This window comes from Heterocephalus glaber, unplaced genomic scaffold, assembly GCF_053883595.1.
Source record: "Heterocephalus glaber isolate CG9 unplaced genomic scaffold, H.glaber_assembly_v1.0 deba00000818, whole genome shotgun sequence".
Classification (NCBI taxonomy): Eukaryota; Metazoa; Chordata; class Mammalia; order Rodentia; family Bathyergidae; genus Heterocephalus; species Heterocephalus glaber.
In genome coordinates this window covers 7,668,007-7,695,068 of record NW_028258164.1, presented here as the reverse complement: position 1 = coordinate 7,695,068, position 27,062 = coordinate 7,668,007, and the positions used below count along the sequence as shown (strand labels likewise).

The window sequence follows — 27,062 nt, the reverse complement described above, 5'->3', positions numbered from 1 at the left end:
TCAGAAATGGGACTCCTGCTCTCCATCCTCCTCACCAATGTCCAATCCAAGATTCAAGTGTCCAGTGTGTTTAGATCAAGGATCACCCAGCCCTGGTGACTGCTGCTGCTGTGGGATGTATTCCTGGACAGGGAGGGCCAGGAAGGCTCAGGTCAGAGTTCCACTCTCATCCCCAGAGGGCTGTTTCTCAGGAAGCTGCTCTTGTCCATCTTCCTTATCTGAGGATTGGAAAGCTTCCACATATCCTAGCGCTCGCAAAGGATTCTGGTCATGGTGCTTTAGGACCCTGATGGTGAAGTGAGGAGGTCAAGTGCCACGTTGAAACAAAGGTGAATGGGAGAGAAAAGAACCAGGAGTCAAGGGAAGGAAGGGAAGGAAGCTACCAGAAGAGCAACTAGGATCAAATAAGAAGACTGGAGTGGAGAAAAAATTGGAATGAGATCAGAGGCTGAACAATCAGGATATGGAGGGGAGCACACTGTGTCTGTGGTGCTAAATATGGAATTATGAAACAGAAAATAGAGACAGGTGAGAGATACAAGAACCATAAGGTTGAGAAGATGGAATTCAAATACCTGTGAGGAGGGAGAGAAGAGAGCCAGATCAGGAGGTAACAGTAGAGCAAGAAGGTCTAAGTTAGATCCAAGGCCAGAGAGTATTGGAAGTGTGGGTCAGGTAAGAACAAGGCGGAAAAGATGTCCATATACATTCAAGGTGGCACACAGCACTCCTCTGAGGTGAATTCTTTCTAGTCCCTCCAACTATCTTCCTCCTCAAGACAGGCTAGTGCATTCTTCTGGGTGCCCTCATTACCACTGCTAAAGAAATCTCCAGGCCACATTACCCATGGTCACTCACCTCAAGAACCAGAGGTTCCCAAGGCCATATTCACTCAAGAGATCCCAGACCGGGGCCACAGGAGGGGAGCATCTTCCTCTCCAGCAGCACTGTGGTCACCATGACCTGGAGAGAGGTGACAGATAGGGACAGAACTCAGAAAGAGCCACTGAAGTTCAGAGAGACATTGAGGGCATTAGCAAAGGAAACCTAAAGCAACCTGTGAGATAAAGACCCTAGAGACCCGTGGTGAGGGCCATCATTCATCCACCCCCATCCACCCCAAGACTGTGCTACCCTGCTTTTCTCATCTGAAAAATAAAAGGTTATTTCATGTTTCAAATAAAAGAATGACTCCTACATGACTGTTTATGAGTCATTCCAAACTAATCTCTTTTCATTTCTTATAGGAAAGGCATAAACCAATGAGCTCGATGTAAATAAAATGAATAAACAAACTCTATATGACCTCAGAAATAAAATGATGCTATTCCAGTTCAGGGAATTTGCAGAAAACTAAGCATCTATCACTTAAGGAAAAGAGTTGATTAATGGCTGCACAGTTGGTACAGATGGCTAGCACCATGTTTTTGTTCTGTTCTTTGTCCAGCCCTCATTAATTGCCTAGGTGAAACACAGAAGATAAGCTTATCAAATATGCCTGTGATGAAAAATGGAGTGATACATAATATGTGGGGTGACAAGAGCAATATAAAATGATATCACCGAACCAAAAGGCTGCTAAAAACAATGAAATAAAATTTAAGAAATTTCAAATGGGAAGCTCTATATTTACATTTATGGAGCTTACTTAAGTAAGTCAAATTTCCAAAATTGTAGCTGATCATAAGTTTAGAAAGGGCCATTTTTATATTTACTAAAAGATCTGATTCAATTTTAGATGCTATTAATAGTAGTATGAAGTCTAAAGTAAGAAAAGCCATGACCTCCCTAATGCCCTCCATAATACGGGCATTCTAATTTCCATAATTTGTTAGCTCACAGATAAGTGCAATCAGGATGGGTTGGGGAAAAGATTTATTGACTGAAGAAAGTGGTGATTCTTAAAATAGCAAATCCCCTATGTTATGTTCTTCCACTCCCTGGTTGTCTCACTACTCCATACTTCTGTCAGTTTTTTAGCTGCACCACATTCTCTCCCAGCCCCAGACTTCCAATCATACTGTTCTCTTTTCTGGATAGCTCTTCTTCTCCTCAAAATCTTTTACAGTTTTCCTGCCATCATGAAGTCTCCCTTACTTTGGAAATCAGAACTCACTTTTCCTTTCAAGACTTACTCCCTCTCCACTCACAGACCATTTCTTCGACTAGACTGGGCTGAATGGAGCTCTAGTTTATTAGTCTATTCTCTCCAATAAGCTGAGATGAAGGGACTTCACCATCATCACTGTCATCACCACCACTGTAGTCTTGAGTCTTATTGCAAATTGAAAGATGGGCCTATGACCCAAACTCACTGCCAAGACATGGAACTGAGAATTTTCTGGAATCAAAGACGCTATTTAAAAGCCTAAAGCATATTACTGTCTCTACAGAGTCACTGGATGCAACTTAAGTGGAGCGTTTGGGATTGTGCAATATTGGGTATCTGGCCATTCCTTCTGGAGTTTGGAGCTTCTATAGGTTATCTCAACAACATGATGGCAGAGCTTTTCTTAGAAGAGAAAGTCAAGGTGAGAGATCACAGAACAAGGAAACCCATGGAATGTGTGAGATGGAGACTGAGTTCTGACCAGACATCCCTAAGGATGGTATAATGCTCTATACTTTGCCCTTATGAAAGGAAGAATATTTTCTCGTTACATTACTCAAAGAAAAAGTGAGTTTGAGTTTGGTTTGCTGTTCTTCTAGTCATGACTCCTCATTGCTACACACTCTGACCTCTATCCTCCTCAGCTGGTTAATCCATTTTTAGGATTTCATATTAACTGCCATTCCCTAACATTCCAGTTACGTTCCTGCTTTGCATCCTACACTTAGCCGCTTGTTCTTCTCTGGGCACTTTTATTGCAGCAATTGAGCAGCATTATGTAAAGTTCTTTGTTTCATGTTTCGCTTTCCAAATAGACTGGCAACTCTGTGGGGACTCAAGTTGTGCTTCATCTCCCGGACATTTTCCAGCACACAGTAGGCTCCAAAGCACTATTGTTACATGACTGAAACATGAGGAATGATAGCTGTACTCAAATATTTTAATAATGTACACACAAAAGAGTGTATTCTCTGTCATAGGAGAGGAAACATTCTGGCATCAAAGATGGAATTAGAAGAAAATGGCCACCAGTTCAGTGTAACAAAAAAAAAACCCTTTCAGGGCTTTTGGGCCACCTTCTGTCCTGCCGCTCCTGGCCCAGAGGAAGGGGCTTCTGGTCCACCATCCCTCCCACCGCTCCCAGCCTAGAGGTAGGGGCTTCTGAGCCGCCATCCCACTGCTCCTGGACCAGAGGAAGGGGCTTCCTGGCCACCATCCTTCCCGCTGCTCCCGGTCCACAGGAAAGGGCTTTTGGGCCACCATCCCTACTGCTGCTCCCGGCCCCTGTCCCAACTCTCCCAACTCAGAGGAGGTAATCTGTGCAGGCGCCAACAGCCCCCCAACACACCCAGTCAAAATGAGAAAACAAGTAAATAAGTCTCAAAACCAGACTTCCAGATCACCTACAGCAACCCCAAAGGGAAATGAGATGGAACACTCTGATACTCAACTACCTGGACCCACTGAACTGGCAACAAAAGGGGATCTGGAAAAAATGAAATCAGAAATGATTTCTCAGATAACAGGAGAAATTGTGCCCCTAGTGCAAGACATGATTAATAAATCTAGAGAGGAGCTCAGGAACATGATGGAATCCCAACATAGGAAACACATGGAATCCATAAAACAGATGCAAATAGATTTCCAGGACATGAAAAACTCCATTGAACGTCTACACAGCAGAAAGAGCCAATGTGAGGACAGAATTCCAGATATAGGAGATAAGATTGCAATTAGTGACCAGGAAAAGAAAAACTGCTTCAAAATTATAAGGGAACATGAGAAATCAATCCAGAAGCTGCTAGATGATGCAAAGAAGAATAACATAAGACTGATTGGAGTCAATGAAGAAACAAGAGAGAGTTCAGATGACATAAAAAATCTCCTCACAGAAATAATGGCAGAAAACTTTCCAAGGAGGGGAAAAGAGCTGGACATACAGATAAGTGAGGTGTATAGGACTCCAAATAGCCTTGATCAAAAAAAAATCTACACATAGGCATATAATTGTTAAGATTCCAGAAACTCAACAGAAGAACAAAGTTCTGCAAGCAGTTAGAGAAAAGAAACAAATCACATACAAAGGAAAGCTCATCAGAATCACAGCAGACTTCTCAATACAAACCATCAAGGCAAGAAGAGCTTGGAGTGACATATTCCAAGACCTAAAAGAAAACAGCCTCCAACCCAGATTGATGTACCTTCCAAAACTATCTTTCAAAATGGATGGAGAAATAAGATACTTTCATGACAAACAGCACCTTAGGAACTTCATGAATACTAAACCAGCACTCCAAAGAATTTTACACAATATCCTAGGAACAGACATTGAGGATCACGACCCCAGGAAGCAAAGCAGAATGAACCCATCTGGTATGACAAGAAATTGAATGTAAATGGGGAGAACCCAACAAAAAGAAACGGTCATGGCAATGACAAGTCAATGCTTTTCAGCTATACCCATCAATGTTAATGGTCTCAACTTACCAATCAAAAGAAATAGACTGGCAGAATGGGCCAAGAAGAAAAATTCAATAATATGCTGCATACAAGAAACACACTTCATTCAAAAGGAAACTCATAGACTGAAAGTTAAAGGGTGGAAAACAATACTCCATGTGACAGGAAAAAAACAGGAGAAGCTATCCTCTTTGCAGATCAAGTAGATTTCAAACCAACACTGATTAAGAGAGATGGAGAAGGACACTACATCCTTGTAAAAGGAACAATCCAAGAGGAAGAGATGACAATCATAAATATCTATGCACCAAACACTAGTGCACCCAACTATGTAAAACAAATACTAATGGACATGAAAAGTCATATATACACTAATACAATTGTAGTGGGGGACCTCAACACCACACTGTCACAAATAGATAGATCAACTAGACTAAAAATAAGTAATGAAATACTAGAACTCAATCGAACTCTTGAACAAATGAACTTAACACATGTTTACAGAGTCTTCCACCCCACAAAATCAGAATACACATTCTTCTCAGGTGCACATGGGTCATTCTCCAAAATAGACCACATACTCACACACAGAACATGTTTAAGTAAGTGCAAAGGAATTGAAGTTATCCCCTATATATTATCAGACCATAGTGCGATGAAATTGGAGATCCATACCAAAAGAAACTCAAAAAAATTCATAAACACGTGGAAGTTGAACAACACACTTCTGAATAACCAATGGGTCACAGAGGAAATTAAAGAAATCAGACAGTTACTTGAATTAAATGACAATGACAATACAACATATCAGAATCTATGGGACACAATGAAAGCAGTCTTATGAGGGAAATGCATAGCAGTGAATGAGCATATTAGGAAAACAGAACGAGCCCAATTCAACAACCTGATGCTACACCTCAAGCTTCTAGAAAAAGAAGAACAGGGCAACCCCAGAGATCATACAAGGGAGGAAATTATAAAGATCAGAGGAGAAATCAATGCAATGGAGACTAAGAGAATGATACAAAAAAATCAATGAAGCCAAGAGTTGGTTCTTCAAAAGAATCAACAAAATTGACAAACCCTTAGCCAACCTTATCAGAAAAAGGAAAGAAAAGGCCCAAATCCATGCAATTAGGAATGAAAAGGGTGAAATGACAACAGACCCAGCAGAAATCCAGATGATCATCAATACCTACTTCAAGAACCTATACACCAATAAGATGGACAACACAGAAGAAATGGACAGATTCCTAGATACATATGAATTACCAAAGTTGAATGAAGAAGACTTAAAAATTCTGAACAACCCAATATAAACCAATGAAATTGAAAATGCAATTTAAAACTTATCAACTAAGAAAAGCCCAGGCCCTGATGGCTTCACTGCTGAATTCTACAAGACATTTAGAGAGGAACTGCTGCCACTACTCTTTAAACTCTTCAATGAAATTGAAAGGGAAGAAATACTCCCAAATTCATTCCTGGAAGCAAGCATCACCTTGATCCCCAAAGCAGAGAAAGACCCAACCGAAAAGGAGAACTATAGGCCAATCTCACTAATGAACATACATGCAAAAATCCTTAATAAGATAATGGCAAACAGAATGCAGAAGACCATCAAGAAGATCATACACCCTGATCAAGTGGGATTCATCCCAGGGATGCAGGGATGGTTCAATATACACAAATCAATCAACATAATACACTCTTATCAATAGAGCCAAGGACAAAAACCATATGATTATCTCCATAGATGCAGAAAAAGCATTTGACAAAATCCAACATGCATTTAGGATAAAAACCCTACAAAAAATTGGAATAGATGGTCTCTACCTCAAACTGATAGAAGCCATCTATGAAAAACCAACAGCTAATATCATACTAAATGGTCAAAAACTGAAATCCTTCACACTAAAATCAGGAACAAGACAAGGATGTCCACTATCACCACTCTTGTTCAATATAGTTCTGGAAACAGCCACAGCAATTAGACAAGAGAAAGAAATAAAAGGAATAAAGATAGGAAATGAAGAAGTCAAATTGTCATTATTTGCAGATGACATGATACTCTATATAGAAGACCCCAAGAACTCCACCAAAAGTCTTCTAGACTTAATAACCAAATTCAGCCAAGTAGCTGGTTACAAGGTCAACACACAAAAATCAATAGCTTTCCTCTACATGAATGACAGACTCACTGAGAGAGAAATAGGGCAAATAATTCCTTTCACAATAGCATCCAAAGAACTGAAATACCTAGGAATCAACCCAACGAAAGAAATCGAAGACCTTTTTTATGAAATCTATGCCACTCTGAAAAGAGAGATTAAAGATGATATCAGAAAATGGGAAGACATCCCCTGCTCCTGGGTAGGAAGGATTAATATAGTGAAAATGGCCATACTTCCAATACTGCTATATAGATTTAATGCAATTCCAATTGAGATCTCAGCAGCCTACTTCATGGACCTTGAGAAAACAATCCAAAAATTCATTTGGAACAAGAAGAGACCCAGAATAGCAAAAGCAATTCTAGGTAACAGAGACATGGCAGGGGGTGTCACAAGCCCCAACCTGCAACTCTACTACAAAGCTACCATGATAAAAACAGCATGGTACTGGCAAAGAAACAGACCTGAGGACCAGTGGAACAGATTAGAAGATGCAGAAACAATGCCAGACACACTCAGCCATCTCATCTTCGATAAAGGAGCCAAACGCCCTCACTGGAAGAAAGATAGCCTCTTTAATAAATGGTGCTGGAAAAATTGGGCTTCAACTTGACAAAGATTAAAACTAGAACTATATCTCTCACCATGCACTAAACTAAAATCAAAATGGATTAAAGATCTAAATATTAAAATAGAGACTCTGAACCAGTTGGAACAGAGGTTAGGTAGAACCCTTGAAGACATCGGTGTAGGAAAAGATTTTATGAACAAAACCTCAGTTGCCTGTGAACTAGCACAAACAATCAACAAGTGGGGTCTCTTCTTCTTGAAAGGCTTCTGCACAGCAAGAGAAACCACCAGCAGTGTGAAGAGACAACCCACAATGTGGGAAAAAAAATCTTCACCTGCTCTTCCTCAGACAAAGGTCTACTATCTTGAATCTATAAAGAACTTAAAAAGATCAGACCTCCCAAATTTAAAGACCCAATCTGAAAATGAGCATCTGAAATGAACAGATATTTCTCACACAAAGAAGTAGAAATAGCAAATAAATACATAAAAAAATGTTCAACATCCCTGGTCATTCGAGAAATGCAAATGAAAACAATGCTGAGATTCCACTTCACTCCAGAAAGAATGGCTGCTATCATGAAATCAACCAATAACAAATGCTGGCAGGGCTGTGAGGAAAGAGGAACCCTGCTCCACTGCTGGTGGGAGTGTAGACTGGTGCAAGCGCTGTGGAAATCAGTATGGAGATACCTCAAAGAACTAGGACTGGAAGTGCCATTTGATCCCACTATTCCACTGCTGGGGATCTTCCCCAAAGAATTAAAAGTATCATACCACAGTGATATATGTGCGCCCATGATCATAACAGCACAATTTGTGATAGCTAAAACTTGGAAACAGCCCAAATGCCCATCAACTGGAGACTGAATAAAGAAAATGTGGTTTTTTATAAAATGGAGTACTACTCAGCCATAAAAAATGAGAAATTTGAGACATTTATAGCTAAGTGGATGCACATTGAGGCAATACTCTTAAGTGAAATAAATAGGACACACATGTATAAGTGCCAAATAGTTTCTCTGGTGTGAGAAACTGAAAGTGTAAATAAGGACTAAAATGTATAATAGGTAATGTGAAATAGGAAGAAAAGGGGCAAAGGGGAAGGAAGTGGGAGGGCTAGGGGAAAGGATAGAAGGGAATGGGATTAATATGAGAAAATGGAAAAATAGGAACAAAATCTTTGTAAATAGGGAGGAATGGAGGGGTTGAAGGGAGGGCTGGGCAAGGGTGAAAAATAAGAACCAAGAGAGACTATGTAAAGGTGCAAATTTCCAATGATGAATGTCATTATATTGTATACCTAAAATGTACCAATGATTAGAATGAATAATCGAAAATGTAAAATAGGAAGAAAAGGTCCAAAGGGGTAGGGGTAGTGGGAGGGGCAGGGGAAAGGAAAGAAGGGAAAGGAAAAATGATGAGAAATGGAAATAAAGTCATTGTAAATAGGGAAGGGTGGAGGGGGTGAAGGGAGGGCTAGGAATAGGGAAAAAATAAGAACCAAGATGCATTATGTAAAGGTACAATTCCCAATGAGAAATGTAATTGTGTTGTATACCTACAATGTACCAAGAAAAGAATTTAATAAAGTGGAAAAAAAGAAACCTTTCAAATTATAAAATGTTCCCCTACTCCAACATTTAAGATAATATGTTCCTAAGTGGCATTAATAAGATAATGAATGTCCCTCTGACCAATAAATTATTATGCAAAGTAGTAGGTCAACTTGTACATAAAGGCATCTGAGAGTAATTTGCAACAATAGCATTTCATTACTCTATCATGATACAAAGAAAAGATCACGGATAAACAAAGATTTATGGAATCAAATAAGGTCTAAATTTAAAAACTAGAATACACATGAACAAAGTGATTTCTACTTTCCAAGGGACTCAAGAACTCCTAGATCTATTTTTCAGCTGTGACAACAGCACCACCTCTTCCAACTGTCTTCTATTTTTTCTGCTTCTGTCACCACCATTCATCCACATGTACCTCAGGTTGTTCCCACTGGGTTTTTCTGTTACTCTCCAAAGAGTGGCCTTCTATAAAATACCCCACTTTGACTTTTCTCTCTGACCCTGGACACTTAGCAGACTGACACTAATAAACTCATCTGGGTCTTCCAGAGCTCATCTTGTTCCTGGGCCACTCGCCAGTGGGTGTTGCTCATCATGGCAATAAACAAGTTGAGTATGAGCTACTGATGATATTGAAGGCAGCGTAGGTGATGCTGTAGATGAAGGGCAGATCTATGATGTAATAGTCAGGGCCACCAATGATGATGCGTAGAGCTCAAAGGTACTGAGCAGTGCTGTAGAGTAGTCAGCGAACTCCCTAAGATTGGATGAGTCCTCTGACTGGAAGATAATAAAGACTTCTGTGCCACTCAGAAAGAGGGTATGGAGATGGAGACAGAATTATCACCATAAGCATGGGCCTGATTAACATTCACTCTTGATACACATTTGCATACACTTGTATAAATGTCCACATAATAACATATCCACAAGTAGAGTTACTTACAGAACTGACCTAGCCTAAGATGTCTTACAACTAATTTCATTAAACTAGGTCATGGAAATACTCATCCATTTATTTGTTAAAAAAAATTATGCATGCACGTGCCTATGCATAACAAGTCACCTAACAGGTTTTTATGGTTTTGGAAACCAAATATTTGAAAGATAAGTTATTTAAAGAATGCATTTAATCTCCAATAACTTTAAAGAATGGAGCACATAAAAAGGCTAAAAGAAGCACACCTACTTTATCTTGATTACCTCTAGATGACCACTCATCACTCTGAGCTTTCCAAGGTGAGCCTGGACCATCAGGGAAAAGTTATCTCTCCCCAGTGTGAAGCCTACTGGGTTCTCATTGGTGACCTGGAAACTGAAGACAGCTCTAGAACCTGTATGTGGCTTCTTTTTGCATGGGGCAGTGAAACATCAGCAAATTGATTCCAATAGCAGAAATAGGGTCTACAGCAAAGAACTGCTCCCTTGTTTAAGAAAGCAAGTGCAATGATTAAGAAGTGGTCACTTCAAGTACTCCAAGTACAAAACACGTACAGGAAACCATTCTGTTCTCATTACTGTCTTTTGTAATCTGTACATGCACAGACGCAGATTTGATAGGGAGGGAGAGAAAGGGTAAATGGGGCTCTAGGGAGTGGAATATTCTATACAGACCACTACAGTGAGACTTCAGGTCCCGAACTTAATTCTTTTCATGATTCTGGCCCCAGAATTCGTTGCATGATTCTGGCTGCATCCAAATTGGTTGGTGTTAAGGTTAGAGTTAGGGTTAGTTGTGAATTGATTGCAGTCAGTAGAGTTCTCTGTAAGAGTCATGGTCATTTAGAGGTGGAGGGGTCTTCAAAGCTCATGCCTACTGGATGGGCAGCTAAAGACATCAAGGACTGAGTGAGAATCGCTGCCTTGCTCTTTTCACTTCTGAGAATTCTCCTCTACTCACAGACCCACTCCGCTCCCTCTGGCTCTCTCTGCCTGTCCCTTCCTATGTTGCTCCTTTTCCTATTCCCTGGCATTCTGCTGTGCCTCAACTGAGTGTCTGGTTGTTCCAGTCTCTCTTTGCCATTTTCCTTCTGTTTTCACTGTCATGCTTCAGATCTCCAAATTCTTTCTTTTCTGCCACATTTTTCTAATTCTTTAGGTTTTTTTCAACTTTAAACAGCCCTTATAGAAGGGCACATTCTGTCTCACTGTCACTTTATGTTCCTTCTTCTGAACTATAAACATAGGAGAGTCAAACATTGCATTGTCTATGTTTGCCCACGTAGTCTTGTGAGATCCACTACTGGTCAGTCTTTCCTGTTTAATATGCTCCTTTCTCCAAAGGCTTTTCTCTATCTCTCTTTTAAAGGGCTTACTGCAGGGAGGTTGGTTAATATGAATGTTATTGTCCCAGGACACACAGGGCTACTTTCTATGCCAACCTGAGTACTTGTGAACCCATGAATAAAAGTGTGATTAGTCACACTTTGTATCATGTGAAACAAACAAACAAACAAAAAAAAGGAGTTTAAATCAGAAAAGAAAGCAAATTGAAATCTGGATCCAATGTCCTGGATAAAGGCATAGTGCTCTTACCTGAAGCAAATCCTGTGATGACCGTCATCATTAGCCAACAGAAATGTATTGGGTCACCAAAATAATATACAAAAACCAGAAAAGGAAAAAGGATGGGATGATTTTTTTCTCCACTGTCTGAGCAGCTATTAATAACAGATCAGGAAATCTTTCTAGTTCCATCAGCTTCACTTTGAGAAGTAACTCCTCTTTACACTTGTCCCCATCCCTCCATCTGGGAAGGTCCATGGGCTGATCAGAAGGAGGCTTGGGAAAGCACTGACCTTCTGGATCATGATGGCAAAGGGGCCCAGCCTTTGGAGTCATCAAGTGAAGTGCATGACACCGCACCAACCCAGCACCAGGGCTAAGGGAAGGAGTGCCACTTCCCCATAGATATCTGTGAGACACACTGCCATGGTCACCAGCAGAAGGAACACTTAGGGGATACTGAGGGAAACCAGAAAGCAAAGAGTGAAAGGTGGGCTGGGAATATTCTAGGTCCTCTATAGCATGGTGTTGACTAGAGTGGTACCCACACACTTGGACTTATCTTAACACCTAAAACACACATATAATCATAGACACAAGCCCACTGGACAAAAATCCTGGTGTGAGGATCACCTGAACTCTAGATGCCTAAGAAGAACTATAGGTTTGAAAGAGGAGAAACTCACATGATGACATGGAATGGGTCCCTGAGGACAGTCTGTCCAAAATAGTGACATGCATCAACTCTGAAAATGTCTGGGATCTGGGGAGAGGCCAGGAAAACAAAAAGGCAACATAGACTGAACTTCAGTCAAAGTCCTCTCACGATAGCCTTGGCCTGGAACCTTCTGCCCTTCACCTCTATAAGGAGGATAATCACAGCTCCAATGATGGACACCAACTCTCCTGCCAGCGGGATGTCATCCTTGCAAGTCACTTAAGCATCCTATAGAGGGAAATTCAGGACAAGCATTCTTTCTGATAGATGAAGAGTCAAATCTTGTGGCCTAAAGTTATCAAGGTCTATGTATAATAAAGAACCCCCTCTGCAGCATCGTCACCATCACCCACGTTGCCCTAACTCTGTAACCACCATGTGAGTCTAGTGTCCAAGGTTTAAGTTAAGGTTAGATGTCAATAACTGTCTAGCAATATCACTTCCTTCTGTATGCTGTGAGCATTAATTAATGATTTGTATACTGAGCAGCAGTGAACACATTTCAGTGCACCAAATTAAGAAGACCACCAAATGAACAAGAGCTTTTAGTGGCTTGGCATGGTTTCAGCTATGGGGAAAACCCAGCTGTTCCAATTTCACTGTCATTCATACTGGGCAGAATACTCTGTAAATGTATCTCATAATTCAGGCTCCAGCATGAACCCAGAATGCAGCATCCCTAACGAGACCATGAACCCACCATTGAAGTTCTCTAAGCCCGAGATTTCTCATCTGTCAAATGGAGATTCCAATGCTACCTCCCAGAGCTATGGTGAAAAGCACACTTGGTGATGTATAAACCTTAAAGTGTCGTAGGCGCATCTGCATGTGGATTTTCATGATTTAGTAGTATAGAATAGGGTAGACATTGGACTAGACATGCTGTGTGGATTTTAGTTCCCAGAAAACTTCCCTGCTTATTTTGAACACAGATGGAGAAGGTATGGTCCTGGGGTCAAGGTGGGATGAAAACACCCAACTTCAGTGCGTCTTACATCACAGTCAAGTTCTGCAGCAATACACAGATGTAGTTATTGAATTCTACATAAATGATCCTTAATCTCTTTCAAGTCATGAGACAACCTGATCCTATAAGAAAGACTATGGACCCTTTTTCTGGAAAACATGTTTAATAACAGACGATTCCCACATACAATTATACAAATACTTCTAAAATATTCTAGTGTTTATTATGCTGCTTCATAATTTGTTGTTTGTTTTGTTTTCAGCCATAGAAAATACCTTTAAACTTCGTATTCTCACTCATGAAATTCAGTTCATGGATGGTGCTCTTTTTCTTTATCTTAATCTTCCTTGAACACCTGTCTTTTATTGTAAAACATGTGAACTCTTTTTCAGACTCACCTAGTAAGAGTCTAAATAATAAATACATTTACTTTAGAAACAACATCAAAATGAGAAATAAGATGATGCATCAATTATATATACAAAAGTCGTGAAGTACATAACAATTTTCCATCTTGGTTAAGTATATCTGGAAAAGCAATAATTGTCTCAACAAAGAAGAAAAACATTTACCAAGAGCAAGGCCAGGATAGTTGGGAAGAGCAAAGCGGCCCTAGGAGTCAGCAAGGTAATGGCAGGTGATAATGTGAATCTCCATTTAATGGATACCATTGGCAGGTGCAGGTCACCAGACTCTCCTTCTGCAGCTTCCCAGCACCAGCTGCTCTTTGCTTATTCCACAGATCCATTCACACGGAGGCGTCCCCATTCACACTCACCAGTGACTAGCAGAGGCTATCAGAAATCTCAAGCTTTTGCCTCAGCTCTGATGGGCTCTGAGTGCCCTGGAGTACCTGCCTGCAGCCCTGTGCCAGGCAGGGGTCCCTCCCTACATCAGGCTGCAGAATGTGGGGTCTTCTGAGAACCCCTTCCTGCTCCTCTGCTAGACCAGTGCTTGGACTTGTAGATAGGGTTTTGATTGGTTTTTTAAAAACTTCTCTCTCAAAAATATTGTGTGTGTGTAAAAATTTTGCCATAAAAATAATAAATTGGGCATTTTATACACATAACTTTGGTTTTGATTTTAAGAGGGAATTCTTGTATTTCACATCGATATATAATTTTGGCCCCAACTTTAGAATAATCTGTGTAGTTAAGAAAATATTAATGTTTTAAAAGTGAAAAGGGGCATTGAATTTCATTGACTGGTTTTTTGATGCTCTTCAAGTGATAATAAATATTCTCCTTTAGTGAATCTACTTGGCATTCCTAGAATTAAACACTAAGCCCAACAAGTACTTAATTTTCCTAATAATATTTAGAATCTTATATACTGGGGATCGTATCCACACCTTTTTGTCTAAATCAAGTCTAGTCCATAGTTCTCTAGATTTGTAGCTCTTAAAAATGGTTTTTTTTAAATTATTTTTTCCCATTAAGTTTATTGGTACATTTTAGGTATACAGTACAGTTACATTCATCATTGGGATCTTGTACCATTACATGAGTCTCTTGGTTATTATTTTTTCCCCTTCCCCTGCCCTCCCTTCACGGCCTCCACCCCTCCCTATTTGCAAAGATTTGTTTCCATTTTTTTCCTTTTCTCATATTTTTTCTTTTCCCTTTTTTCCTTTCCCCTACCCCTCCCACTTCCCCTGCACCTTTAGACCTTTTCTTCCTGTTACACAATATCAATTATACATTTTTAAAATTACAATATCAAGATCTAGGAGACATTACCACCGATTTTACAGAATTTAAAAGGATATAGAAAGCATATTTCACAAATCTGTTTTGAAATAAATTTGACAACTTCTAAGAAGTACCTTGGAAGACAAATTAATGAAACTAACTCTGGAGGAAATATAAAATTTGAATAGCACCTATTAAAGAAAGTATATTCCTAGCTTGAAAACCTACCTATATACAACAGCAGGCTCATATACATTTTAACTGATAAATTATATCAAACAATTAAAGCAGAAAAAAGAAGGGACACTTCTCCCCTCATTTTAGGAACTCAACATTGTGCTAATCCTAAAACTGGATAAAGATAATAGAAGAAAAAAGTATGAACATAGATAGAAATTTGTTTAATAGAACAAACTATTAGAAGTCAGATCTGGCAGTATGTAGAAAGTGGTTTTGTTATAGGGATGGCAGTGTCGGTTCAGCATTGGAAGATCCACCCTCAAAAGTCATCATTTTAACAGAGGAAAGGAAAAAGCCATATGATCCTGTCACTAGTTGGAGAAAAAGTATTGGACTAAATTCCACAGCTGTTCATGGTAAAAGCTATAGGAGACCAGAAGTAGAACAGAACCTTCTCAACAGATTAAAGACATGTACTCCATACTTCCAGTGAGAATGCCTTATATGAATGGAGAAGATACAATGCTTTCTCCTTAAGGTGGGGAACAAGGGCAGATTTGCTTACTCTTTATCTCTCCATTAAACTTTGAAACCTAGGCCCCACAAAAATAGTCTGGCAATAAAATGACACAATTAGGATAGGATTGGCAAGGTAGAAGCAAAATCTTTATACGTAGATGAAATGATCATCTACAAAGAAAATACTAAGAAATCTTTAGGAGCCCCTAGAGCTTGTATTTGAATTTAGCAGGATTAGAAAACACAAGGTATATATAAAAATTCAGGTCTGTGTATACTTGATATAAATGAAGAATTGGATATTGAAATTTAAAAGTTATGTAGGAGTACACAGGACCTAGAAAAGTTAAAAAAACAAAAACAAAAACAAAAATAGTGTTGGAAGACATTTAGTACCTAATTTTAAGACTTCTTCTAAAGCTACAGTAATGAAGGCAGTGTTGGTGTAACGAAAGACATATAGATCATTGGAATAAAGCAGAGAATCTAGAAATACAACCACACATATATGGTCCACTGAGTTTTGAAAGATTATTTAACATTAGCATTTTATAGAATATAAACTCAATTCAAGAGCCGAGGAAGAGATAGTGCTTTCAGCAAACAGCACTAGAACACCTGGTATCCATATATAAAAAATTAACCTCAACCCTTTTTTTCCATACATGAAAATAACTTGAAGGGATCTATGAACATAAATATGAAAGCCTAAAAGTATAAAACTTTAAGAAGAAATTATAAGGGAAAATGTTTAGGAATTTAGGGTAGGCAAGAACTACCTAGGATACAAAAAACATGATGTATAAAAGAAAACAATTGATAAATGAGATTCCATCAAAATTTAGAACTTTAAATGACATCATTAAAATGAAAAGTAGTTCTTAAACAGACCATATTTACAATGCATATAACCTATGAGCAGAATATATAAAGAATTCTTAGAGCTCATTAATAGACAACCCAATTAAAAAGTAGACATAAGAAGATGATAAATAGCCAGTATAGCACAAGGAAATGTGTGCAACTCTAGAATCAGAAAAATACTAATAAGTACAATAACAAGACTGAATTATACACTCATTAGGGAGATGAAGGTAAAAGTTTTAAAAGCCTTGTCATGACTTTTTGTTTTTGTTGGATTCTCCCCCTTTGCATTTAATTTGTCATGCCCAGTGGATTCATTCTGCTGGGTTTCCTGGGGTTGTGATCCTCATTGTCTTTTCCTAGGATATTGACTAAAATATTTTGGAGTGCTGGTTTGATATTCATGAAGTTCCTGAGGTGCTCTTTCTTATGAAAGTATCTTATTTCTCCATCAATTTTGAAAGATAGTTTTGCAGGGTACATCAGTCTGGGTTGGAAGCTGTTTTCCTTTAGGACTTGAAATACATCACTCCAAGATCTTCTTACCTTGAGGGTTTGTATTGAGAAGTCTGCTGTGATTCTGATGGGCTTTCCTTTGTTTGTGATTTGTTTCTTTTCTCTGACTGCTTGTAGAATTTTGTTCTTCTGTTGGATTTCTGGAATCCAAACTATTATATGTCTATGTGTAGATTTTTTTTGATCAAGGCTCTTTGGAGTCCTATATGCCTCACTTATCTGTATGTCAAGTTCTTTTCCCCTCCTTGGAAAGTTTTCTGCCATTACTTCTGTGAAGAGTATTTTTATGTCATCTGCACTCTCTCCTCTTTCTTCATTGACTCCAATCAGTCTTATGTTATTCTTTGCATCGTCTAGCAGCTGCTGGATTGATTTCTCGTGTTCCTTTACAATTTTAAAGCAATTGTTCTTCTCCTGGTCACTAATTGCAATCTTTTCTTCTATATCTGAAATTCTATCTTCACATTGGTTCATTCTGCTGAGCAGACTTTCGGTGGAGTTTTTAATCTCCTGGAAATCTGTTTGCATCTGTTTTATGGATTCCATTTGTTTCCTATGTTGGGATTCTATCATGTTCCTCAAATCCTCTATTTTTTTATCTGTGTCCTCTCTAGATTTATTAATCATATCTTGCACCATGAGCACAATCTTTGCTGTTATCTGAGTAATTATTTCTGATTTCATTTTTCCCAGATCCTCTTTTGTTGCCAGTTCAGAGAGTCCAGGTGGTTGAGTGTCAGAGTGTTCCATCTTGTTTCCCTTTGGGGTTGCTGTAGGTGATCCGGAAGTCTGTTTTATGTTTATGTGTCTTCTCATTTCCACGGTGGGGGGGTTGCTTCTGGCACCTGAGCGGCTCACCTTCTCTGCCCTAGGAGCTTGGGATGGCAATAGGGGAGCTTCCTTCTGGGTGCTGGGACCAGCTCACCTTCTCTGCCCCTTTTGTTTGCTAAAGTCACCTGCTTAGAACTGGTAGAGCAGATGGTAGAAACCAGCCAGTGTGACTGTACTTGAACGTATAGCACCTTTCTGTTTTGGAGCTGTTCATGAGGAAATTCTCTCGCTGCTGGATAGGAGGTCAAAGACTTGTCATTCCCAAGGAGCCCTCTTCCCTACCCTGGAAGAAATGAGTGGCTACCTGCAGACAGATGAGGAAGAGTGCAGAGGGTCCGTCTGCACACTGGAGACCACCCATGCGAGTTCCTATCAGGAGAGGAAAATATCTGCACCAGAAGCTGCAGTCGGGACACAGACACTGGGTCGGTGAGGGCAGGAGGACGTGAGGGCTACAGTCACTGCGACACGGGCGACACAGACCCTTTTCCTTCGGTTAAAAGGGTGCCAAGGTTGCAACGGGGGCGTTGCCTCCTTAAAAATGTTTTTAGATGGAGATCAAGGTTACATTCAGCAGAGTAAATCATCAGGGCTGCTCATTCACAAGTCCTGTTCATGTGGTGTTCTAATTCTCTCACAAATGCTTCATTTTTCCACAATTCACAGACCTAGTGCCTTCAGATAAACTCATGATATCTATCATCTTGTTTCCGCCATCCATTTCCCCCTCTTTCAACCCACTCCTACCAATCTTCTGCTCTGATCTTTCTAAAATGAGAATACAGGTGAAAGGTGCTGTGCCGGGCCAAGCTAGCTCAAAGACTGGAGACAGGAATTTCTCCCTCAGTGGGTCCGCAGGCAAGAAGGCTGGGGTGTAGCACATCACTCTGGAGGGAGAAACTCAGAATTTGGTATTTAGAGGTGAGTATTATAAGGTGAAGCAGAGTAGACCTGTACCTAACCCCAGCACCATTCTTTCTAGCAGAATGTCTTTGCCGCAGTGCTTAATCTCCCTTGCTCTCCAATCCACCATTGTTGACTTGGCGATAATTTTATTTACTAATAGGAGGTCTATTGGGATTAAGTGAATAACGCTCTTCCATTGCAAATGTGGTCTATGGTGTCCCAACATTAGTGTCACCCAGCAGGTCTCAGGTCCCACTCCATACTCATTGCCAGAATCTACAGTTTAACAAGATTTTAGAAGTGCTGAGGATGCATGTAAAGTAACTATAGTAAGCACTTCTCGGGACATGTTGTTTTTACCCACCAGGTTCCTTATTTCTCCTCCTTTCTTTCTCTGTCTTTAATTTCCTATACTTCTTCATAGGGACCCCTGAACAGAGTTGTATAGATTCGGAAATTAGTTTGGGTTTCAAACAGCTGTGGTGCTTTGGGCTGTCCAGGGTTTGTGAGGAATACTGACATGCACACAGTTGCATCTCTCTGACAGTGACAGGTAGAAGATGATTTAAGATAAGTGGAAAACGACATGTCATTCCTGGTACATCTCTCCCCTCACTCTTTGTATCTAATCTATCACACAGAAGTAATGATTTTACCCTCAGTGAGTCTCCTGATGCCAACCCATTCCCTCCATCTCCCTACCCCATCCCTATTCCAATGAACCATCTTCTCTTGCTTGCTAAACTTTAAGAGACACCTGCCCTGCCTGCTCTCTCTGCATCCTCCCTTGTGAGCTCAAGTCTGTTCTCTACTTGCAAACAGAGTCACTTTACAAACAAATATCTGGTCAAAGGTTTTCCCTGTTTAAGTCCTTCTGAGCATCCCATTACTTTGGGGATAACGAACAAAATCCTCAAGATGGCTTGACAATCTGATGCATGCCTCAGGAGGGAACTGCCTGGACACCCTCATCTGGAGACATCCAACCCAGTTTCCTATGTTCTAGCTACTCTTATTTTCATACCTACACCTTTAGAAAGATCTTCCTGACTCAGGGCCTTTGTACGTGCATTTCCTCTGCCTAAAACTATTTTTATCAACCACTCACCCAAATCTCACCTTAGAGACCAGGCTTCCTCAGAAGCCTTCCTCTCACAGGAGCCTAGAACTTGTGATAAGCTCTCTTAACTCCTTGTTCTTCTTAATACAGGGAAAGATGTTTGTGATAACCAGTTTTCAATAAAGTATTTATTCATATGCTCATTTTATTTAAAGTAAATGGTCTCTACTCTCTTAGGCCAGGGCCATATCTACATTGTGTTTTATTCAGACCACGGTTGTTGAATTTCTAACACCTAGGACAATATTTAACATTATTATTTGCTAAATTAGTGAATTAGTGAAATGTTCCTAAGGAAGAAAAGGGCAAAGAAGAGCTTGAAGGAATCTTTTCAAAGAGACAAATAGGATGTATGATGATGGAATATCTCAAAGACAGAGTCAAGTAATTCTCAACCCTGACAAACATTCATCATTCATAAGGTTTCTTAAAAATACAAAGGCCATTCCTCAGCTTCAGACATCCTGATTTATAGCTGATTTTAAAATTATGAGATATAGTATAGGAGCTGCTCTTTTTAAAACCGGGGACTGAACTCAGGACCTTGCGCTTGTGAGACAGGTGCAGTGCCACTGAGATAAATCCCCGGCCCAGGAGCTGCTTTTTCAAAAAAATCATTTTCCCAAGGTTCTAACATGTAGTCTTGGTTAAAACCATATATCTCACAGGAGGTAGGATTTGCCTAAAGTCAAACAGCAATTTCATTTAGGATTTCATTCAATTTAGGGTTAGGACTAAAATGCAAGCCACCTGAGTCCTAGACTTTGAATCTTTCACCCATCTATAAACCTGAGGGAACTGGTACCCTAGTTCAGGCTGCTCTGCCTACACCAGGCAGAAATGCAACAGAGGAGCAAATAAACTCTAATAAATAAACTCTAATAAACTCTTGGGAAACCTTGGAAAAGCATAGATTTTTGGCTGAAAATGGAGCACCTTAGAGTCATTAAGATGTTCTCAAATTTGGGTAGAGATAAACTAACTCTATCCTTACAAGGGTTGGGTTTGTGCTGCCTTGTATAAATGCCGGAGTTTGTTTTCCTTAATTTCAAATGCCCTGTAATGGTGCTACCAGGCCGTTCTCAGAAGAGCCCAGTGGTGAACTAGAAGGGATCTCCAGGGTCAGATTTGAAGCCTGTGATCAGATCCCAAAACATCCAATAGCGAAAACTCTAGAATGCTTGAGACCCCAGTGCTTCCAGACTTATTAATATAACTGGCTATTAAAGTATTCATTTATCTAAGCAACCTTTCCATAGGCTAAGAGATCGATAATTGCATTCATTAATTCTAAACACTGCATTTGTAAAATTTTGTATTTTTAAGACTTTCAAGTAATACAAAATGGGAGAAAGAACAATTATCTCTTATTTAACAAATTTTCTGCCTTGTGACAGCAAAACTTTCCAAATTATCATGGTAAATTTGGGAGCCCCTGCTCTAATTCGAACTGATTTACTACTAAGTGAGAGGGTCACAGATCTTCCCTAAACTCAGGGCCAAGAGTCAATGGTTAGGATCAAAACCAGAGACCTTTCCTTGATGTTCTTTGCTGTCTAAACCTCTTGCAGCTGCATTCTTGAGACTCACTTCCTCTTCTCTGTCAAGGAAAGAATATTTAAGTCAAGATTCTTCTATTTGCATTTAAGTGTCTTTGATATAAGCAAAAACAAAGTAGTAAAAAATGGCAAGTAGGAAGAAGGAAGAAATAGGCAAGGAAAAAGAAGGAAGGGCAAAGGCATTTAGCTAGGATTATGCTTCACCTAGTCCTTAGGCAAAAGGGAGGAGGTCTTTTAAATATAGTTTAGCCTATCTGGGCCAAAGGAACATAAGTTTGTACTACTTGGTCCTGTCCCAAAGAGAGAGTGGTACACAGAAGCAGAGTTGGTGGTAACTGATTGCTCAGCACCACTCAGCTCTTAGGGCAGAGCACTCCCTATACTGTATCTGCATAAAGTCTCCCAGTAGGTGTGGCAAAAACCAATGCTGGGAAAGAATATGTTTGAGGAAATGCAGCCAGACACTTTGCAAAAGTCCAGCCACTCTCAACTTGTTAGTGTATGTGTATTTCTCCATTTCTAGTCACTTTCTATTTCTCTGTTACCAAGATTTTCTTACTGTCCTTATGTTGTCTGAAAATCTCACACTATCTTCCTTGGGTAACAGACCGCACTTGTGATCAAGAATTATCCTCTATAATTTAGCAAATTATCTCTCTCTCTCTCTCTCTCTCTCTCTCTCTAACATGACATTGATGGCTGAATAATGGGGCATCTTAGAGCTGATATCCCACTTGCCCAGCTTCAGTTTCTTTGCCCTGCTCTTTCTCTACTCATACAACTTTCCTTGTTGTAACCCAACTCACCCAACTCATAATTTGACTGTAGGAAATTAATTTTCTTTCTGAATGAACCATTTTATTTTCTACTCTTTGCTGAGCAATTCCTATTACTTGTATATCCTGCATGGAGTGTATACCTCTAGTCACACAGTTCTTACTGGCCTTACAAAATTCTTCTTCTCCTCTCTTCTCCATTCTGTCCATATGCCTGTACTCTTTTTGGGCCATTTTTATTTCACCAGGACAAAAATTTTAGCAATGCATGAATCACCCCCACCCCCACCAAACACAGCTCTGCTGGTTACACATATATATGTTCAAAAGTACTGTCTTGACTCTACTCTGTTTCATACAAAGGAGGGCTTGCTTTCTCCAGCAGCAGAGTTTTGCATTCACTGCACATCTCTGATCAGCCCTCCTCACCACTCAGGTGTCAGGGCATCACAGCAGTAAGAAGATTTCAGAGATGATTCAGTTCATCTTGCTACTCAATCCAAGCAACCTTGTGCAAGGTCTCTGTCAGACAGGCAGGCAGCTGACCCGTTATTGCCCATGCATTCATGTTGACAGTGCACAGAGGAGGATGCCAACCAGAGGGGCTGTCCATGTTACCCTATTAGACCAGAAATAGACTCAGAGATGGATGTGAGTACAGTTTCCCTCCCTTAAATATCCCACTACAATGAGCTGATGCTCCCTGTAAATTATAAGACATATCACAAATGTCCAGGGTGACCAATAACAAGCATTCTTTCTAAGTTTCTGTGAGAAAATCTACAACTCCCTGGACAGATGGTCTTCTACTCATTAAGCTCTGTCTCTGGCCTCCTTATTGCATCCCTAATTCAGAACCTGGTAACTGGGAACCTGGCACTTCTGGATCCCATGGGGACAGCGTCTGTCTTGTTTGTAGTGCCATCACCTCATATACTATTCCCTTCAGGCCTTCTGAGAAGAGTCACCTGTAGCAGTTTCTGTTGGAGGACAGTGCTATCTCGAGAGTGTGTGCGGTTCTCATCACGGACCTTGAAGGGGTGGTAGACACAGCACGTGGTGAAGCAGATCATGTAGAGAATGTGCAAGGCACCCAGGATGCAGAAGTAGGAGCACCCTTATTTCCTTCACTTCAAGGTCACCAGCTCCTTCACAGGGATCTGTTCTAGGATCTGGTGAGCCTGCCACGCAAGAAGAGTGCAACTTGGGATGATCCACTTGGTAAGGAGTGTTGCTTTTCCCACTAAGCTCCAGAGGAGCAGAGCAGAAACCATCACTCTCATCAAACATTCAGTTAAGTATTTCCTTGTCAGACACCTAGGCAATTCATCCTTTATGGTAGGACAACAGATAAACCACTACAAATGTAAATCCAAGTTGCCATGGCACTGTTGTGGCTTTAACAGATGAGTCATAGCTAATTGGGTGAAGGGAGAGTAAGCAAAGATCATTCCACAAAGAATCAGCAGTTTCCAGGGCAGGAAATTATGCAAAACTGTTGCCCATTTGCAAAGAAAGTGAAGTTGGAAATATGGGAGAAACCGTTGAGATTGGTGGACAAAAGATATAATTGGCAAAGTAAGTAAGAGCCAGATCATTGTGACCAATGGACACCAAGGTAGGAGTTTGAAAAATGTTTTTCTGAATTATATGTAGGGCAATTGGTAAGGCAAAGCAGGAAAGTAGTTCAATTTTTCTAGAAGAAAATCAGTAGAGCTGGTAGTAGGATATGGGAATAATCCAGGTCTGATATAAATAGACTGCAAGGATTTAAGGTACAGAGAATGATGGATAGGATGAAACATCTGAGAAATTATGAAGAGGTAGATTCAAAACAAAGTTGGAGAGATTAACCACTAGCCAAAATATACTATCCTTTGAAGACAGAGGGAAAAAAGAGATAGTGGGCAGTTTCCAGACATACTTGGCAATTCAAGGTAGGAAGCTGAGTGAGCCCCAGACAGAGAGATTCTTTTGCCCTAAGCTGGAAGTCTGGCTCTTCCGATGGAAATAGGGGTGAGGATAACAAGGAATATGAAACAGGGACTGAGAGAAAGTGTTAGGGAAGAGAGAAGTAGCTGACACAAGACATGGATAGAATCCAAGGAGAATATTGAGAACTAGCTGACCTGAAAGACCAAGGAAGTGTGGTGGCAAAATCTACATGTTGGAATTGTGCTTCTACTTATTAAGAAAATCTGATCAAAGCTTGTATCCAGGATTATTCTCTGAGGAAGTTCACACAAACTTGTACTCAACCTTACTTTTATTCATTTGTGATAACAACCGCCCATGATTTATGGCTAAACGTTCCTAGGAAAATATCATGCTGTTTAACAGAAAATGTATTTTGCCAATATCTTGGCAATTCCCCAAAACCAGAGTCACTTTCTCCTGTATATTATAGTATATTATAACTGATTGTCTTTTCCTTTGTGTCATTTGATGCTGTATGATCTATAGGCTGTTCCCTCTCTGGAAAGCTCTCATCCTGCAGGTAACCCCCCAGCTCCTCCTTGGAGACTCAGGTCCATCCAAGCCAAGATGACCCCACTTCCATTTTTCTGTCTCTGTGCATTTCATATATCCCCATAATGGTTCCAGCCTTATTTTATTGCAATTATGGAAGACAGGGACAAGAAAGTGACTAAGCTAACTGACAGAAAGTGTGGTTTATCTATTCTATATCATCTGTTCCTTGTGTAATATCAGGGATACAGTAAGTTCCAAGTATGTGGAATGAAGGATGGAAGGAAAGAAAGAAGGAAGGAGGGAAGGTAGGAAAAAAGAAAGAAGGAAGGAAGGAGTGAAGGAGGGAAGGAAAGCAGGGTGGGAGGGCTGGGGATTTAGCTTAGTGGTTCCAATCCCTGCCTTGAAAGCACAAGGTCCAGAGTTGGATCCCAGGTGCCAAAAAAAAAAAGGGTGGGAGGGGAAGGTAACAACTTCTATTTGGGGAATTGCTCATCTGAAGGGATAGAATGAGGGAGGTAACTGGAAGAGACTGAGCTAAGCAGAGGGAGAATGTGGTCAGGAGGGGAATGCAGACTGGGCTTTCCCTACAGCTCCCTGGGACTGGTCTCATCTCCACCTAATGAAAGGCTGGGAAGTGTCTGAGGCCCAGGATACAGCTGGAAACTGGGCTCTGGGCAGACCCTAAGTTGCTCACCCACAGGTCCCAGACTCCCTGACATCCATACCTCCCGCTTCTTAGAGGAGACCACAAGCTCTAGAAAGGACAGCTCCTCTCCCCAAGAGTCGATCTCCGTGAGGTCATAGAGAGTAGATGTCAGTGGCCCGTATGACCACTGGATGTGCTTCCGCTTCTGCATCAGGTGTTGGAACATCTGAGAGGGCACAGGGGAGAAAGGGAGGCTACTGCGTGGGAAGCTGGTCCCAGAGAACTGCACTGTGGACTAGGCCAGGAGCCCACTCTGGGACCAAAAGACAGTGGGGAATTGGAGATCTTCTGCTTACATGAATCTTTTTCTTGCATTGTCATCTTTCCTAGACCAACCCCATAAAGCTCTGAAGGAATAGAGCAGGTGAATGGAGAGAGAGCTTGGGTTCCCGTGGCTGCTACCTAAGGTGAAAGGCTCAGGGCTCCTGAGTAGGGGAAGCTGAGGTGAAGGTTTTAGTGATGGAGTGGGAACTCCTTGGGAGTTTGGAGTGAAAGGTCCTTAGGGAGATGCGTCAGGGCTGGGGAGCCCCTCACCACAGTGTTGCCCTCCACTCCAGCCAGCTTGAAGGGGGTCAGGCCCTGGTGGTTGGGCACGAGCTCCAGGCATTGCAGGTGGTCCCCTCCATCATAGGACAACACCAAGTTGTACATCTGGCAGGCGAAGGTTTTGTTGGGCTGCAGGATGAGGATGTGCAGCACAGTGTTTCCTGGGGAGGGCAGACTCTCATGTGACCACAGGCCTACTGTCCCCCATGGCCCCATTCCCACCTGGGATGGCCTGTCTCCTCCACCCCCACCTGCATAGCCCCTGCAGCATCCCAGTATCCATCCCCATCCAGTTCCTACCCAGTGAGTCCTGGCCCCAGATGCCAGCTCCATGCTCTATGAACAGCTGCACGATCTCCTCACTGCCCACGCAGGCTGCAAAGGACAGAGGGTGCTCCCCTGGGGACACAGTGGGATCAGTGGCAGGAGACAGCGGGGTCCCAGGATGAGAGGGACAGTGTCCCCAGGTGACTGCCTCCTCCTCCCTACACCCAGGCTGGGTGTTGGGGACCCTTGTCCAGCAGAACCAGAGGAAAGGACAGGGCAGAGCTTGTGTGGGCCATGGTCTCTGGCCTTCAGTCCTGCAAGGGCTGCTCCATCTGAAGAGAGCCCACCTTAGGCACCCTCCATGTCACCCTGCTGTCCTCCTCCCCTTTTTGTCAGCCTGGCCCTGGCATTCACCTTGGAAGATCTGGTTGTGAGGATTGTTCTCTGGTAGTGTCTGTTGCTCTGGAAGAGACCCTGGCACCGTGGGAGAGCAGGGTGCGCACAAGGTTCACGTTATTGTTCCTGAAAGTTATGTGCAGGGCAGTCTGACCTGGACAGAGAGAGCTATCAGTTCCCAGTCTGTCCCCCAGGACTGTGACCAATTCTGGCAGGGGCACACCAACCCCACACCTGAGCTCTCCAGGGCAGGCACTGGGGCCCTGAGGCAGGCTTTCCCCAGATCCACCGCTTGGAGCCCTGTCCCCTAGCCTCTCCTGCACCTTCTCACTCCTCCCACCACCAAGAAGCATGAAGATGAGCTGCAATACGCTACGGCCCAGAGAACAGGAAGGTGCGACATAAGAGAAGAGGGTTTTCCAGCTTGGAGGTGCAGGAGGGCAAAGGGTAGGAAGGCGAAAAACAGGGGTGGTGAAAATACAGAACGGCCTCTGCATGGGGCGGACCCCACCTCTTCGCTGACTCTGCCCGTGCGGTTCCTGTCTCTCTTGGCTTTGTCCCTGTGCTCTCTTCTGCTTTTTTCTCTGTGTCTGTGTCTGTCGCTTTCTCTCCTTGTCTGTCTCTGT

The 27,062-nt window shown here is 41.4% G+C and overlaps 1 pseudogene across 1 annotated transcript; it reads right to left on the bottom strand.

The window, feature by feature from the left end:
- Window positions 1-27,027, bottom strand: LOC101708845 (transient receptor potential cation channel subfamily V member 5-like; annotated as a pseudogene). The gene is made up of 12 exons (XR_015449846.1): window positions 26,455-27,027; window positions 26,074-26,172; window positions 25,762-25,934; window positions 25,247-25,393; window positions 23,018-23,230; window positions 12,262-12,348; window positions 12,089-12,165; window positions 11,694-11,861; window positions 11,433-11,497; window positions 9,422-9,697; window positions 859-963; window positions 1-286 (listed from the first exon to the last, which is right to left on the bottom strand). The product of XR_015449846.1 is annotated as a transient receptor potential cation channel subfamily V member 5-like (transcript).
- Between the last annotated feature and the right edge of the window lie 35 nt (window positions 27,028-27,062).